This window comes from Pollachius pollachius (assembly GCF_949987615.1).
Source record: "Pollachius pollachius genome assembly, chromosome: 7".
Classification (NCBI taxonomy): Eukaryota; Metazoa; Chordata; class Actinopteri; order Gadiformes; family Gadidae; genus Pollachius; species Pollachius pollachius.
Window position 1 is genome coordinate 7,648,680 of NC_136940.1, and position 2,772 is coordinate 7,651,451.

General features: G+C 42.7%; 1 long non-coding RNA gene across 1 annotated transcript; it reads left to right on the forward strand.

Annotated features, from left to right (window-relative positions):
• Positions 1-212: 212 nt before the first annotated feature.
• Positions 213-2,389, forward strand: LOC307078106. Its single transcript, XR_013811970.1, has 2 exons — positions 213-270; positions 1,106-2,389. It is a non-coding gene; the product is annotated as an uncharacterized lncRNA (long non-coding RNA).
• The last annotated feature ends 383 nt before the right edge of the window (positions 2,390-2,772 follow it).

Here is a 2,772-nt window from a genome sequence, read left to right on the forward strand (position 1 = left end):
ATGAGCAAAAGGCAATTTTCTCTGAATTTGAGGGCTTCAAACGATTTTTATAAATGTATGAGACCAGTACATTCATTTATTCCTCATAATTTGTGTTGAGAGTAACTTAAAATGTAAGTAGCACCCAGGTGGAACTGTTGACACTTAAGTAGTTGCGTTCCGGGTTGTCGTCAGATGGGAGCACTTCCGCCCGCGTCCTCAGATGTAACTTGGATGACGAACCGAGCAATCGTGTCTTCATTGCTTCGCACCATTTTCTGTATATTACAGGTCAGTAGTTGGTTTAAACTATCAAACGTCAACCTTCTAAAGCCTTGCTTTATATGTTCAACTGTCGAAGAAGTTCGGGTCATGTTTTGTTGGGTTTCTAGCGAACTTAAGAGACTTTAAAATACCGCCGTTCAGTACAATGGCAGGAGTAAATACCGGAAGGCGCGAAACGGCAGATCCCGCCGATTATGGGTTCATTTTTCGCCCTGCGTATTGCCTTGCGGGCGTGCCGCGCAATTTAAGGGTTTTTGTTAGCACTTTGCACAGTGTTAGTTTTATTTGTGGTCTCCTGTACACTACAGTTTAAATGGGAATATGAGTAAATGTTAAAGGTTCATGGTTACAGATTTACGAGTTTGAAATAATATTTATATTAATGCATACTGTTTAAAGGTAAAAATGTTACTGTTACATCCAGAGTCACAACTTGGTTTACTTTGTATTGAAAACGTTTAGCTTTCTCTGAGTAATACTTTTGTTTTATTTAAGTAACTACATGTTGCATTCAAGTACAGTGGATTAATGCCGTTTATTGCACTATATTGTTATTGCTGCTTTAACTCAAACAGGTGAATGTAAATGAGTACGTTGCTCAAGTAGAGTTAAGTGGACTGATGGAGAATATTGAATGTGCACGAGATATAACATGAATGTGAATTAGAATAGGATGTAAGATGTAGTTAATATTTGATGCACTTAAACAGTTGAAGACTGAACAAGAGGCACTCAGAGAAATGTTTGTATTTTATTTGTGAATTTGAATAGAGACGCAACTTGGGTGACGAACTGAGCAGTCGTGTCCTCATTGCTTCGCACCGTTTTCTGTATATTACAGATTTCTTCATTGTTGCCGTGGCACCCAGTCCTGGGACCCCTAACACTGACACCTCCGCAGCCTCCTCTGCCAGCACCACTGCTACCGCCGTCGCTTCACCGTCACGCTGCCCTTCCTGGTTCTCATTTGCTCGGTCTCCTCCTCTCACGTTACGCGTCGGGCAGTCCCGCGCGTAGTGCCCCTGCATCTGACATTTGTGACATGTGAATTGTGGGCAGTCTCTCAAGATGTGTCCTGGTTGTATGCACATCCGGCGTACTCTGACTTGTCGGTCATGAATCACTCTGAAAAATTCTGTGCCTTTCAGTGTGACAAATTTTGTTGAGTACGGCAGTGATTTCACCGTCTCTGTGAATTGTACTTTTAGAAACCTTGTCCCGTCTGCTATGTCCGTCCCAGGCCACATCCTTCTCTTTATCGGGGAGACAGCTTTCACTCCCCACTCGTGCAGTTTCGCCAGGATCACCCCATCAGGCACATACGTCGGAAGGTTTAAAAAGGAAGCAACCAGCTCATTGTTTACCATCTCCTTAACAAACACTAAACTGTCTTATTTTTAAGCCATCACACAATTTCTCCTTTCCGTCTTCATTTTCCATCGTGATTTCATATTTCTTCTGTGCTTTAAATCGGCAGCCAACTACAACCCCACATATCTTCTTGATTTCTTTTAGCAATTCCATCATTGATACGTTTTCTTCCCCAATAATCTCCACAGCAACTGTCAGCTTCTCAAAGGTTTGTGACTTACTTTTGTCGAAGCTGCTGCGGGAGTAAAACTAACACAAAGTAAAATACACTCACTGACTATCAATCTAACACAAACAAAAAAAATTCACCTTCTCTCTCCACCTGCTCTCTGCTCATTCACTTCCTGGTTTCGCACCTGAACGGGATCAAACGAGATTGGGCGTGTTCAGGGTGGTATGGCCGTAAGCAATTATTGCTGCCGCAAAACCAGCTTTTATACAGGAGCACATAAGGAGTGAGAAAGCTGCTGCGGCCCGACGTTACACTTTTACAAAAACAATCATTAGTTCAATAGAAACGGCAGTAATTTATTCAGTAGGACTCCTTATCCATGTAAACGATTATTGTGACATCTGAATTAATTAATTATATGCAATACACTGCGTGTGTGTGTGATGTTAAATGATTGTACCAAGGTTAACGATTAAAGTGTCAGAGATTTGGTGGGTATTTTCCAGTGGTGTTTTCTCCCGGAGGCCAAGGGAAGCCAGGCTTCCCTGTTTATTACACATCCAATAAAAGCATTTATATTTACAGTTTTGGTGGTTCTTTGGTGCTGTGTTGCTGTCATTTCTTCCACATTTCCTCGTCTCATTGAGCATTTCAAAATGCGCGAAACAGCGCCCCTCTACATTTTCAATAGTGAATACGCGGTAAAACACGACATTGCACACAGTATGTCCGTGAGGAAGCCAGCCCGAGATGGCATCCCTTGGTGAAGATGAAAATAAGGATTAACCAACCAGGTGAGGCTACCGTCATGACACTGCCCTCCTGTGATTAGTCAGCAGGGTGCCAAGGGAAGCCACCGGGCCCTTGGCTTCACACCAATCAAATCAAAGCATCAACGTAAACAAATAGCGGGGGCTGTGGTTGTTTGTAGCCGCTTGTTCTGGGTTGTCTTGTGTTGTCTTTTA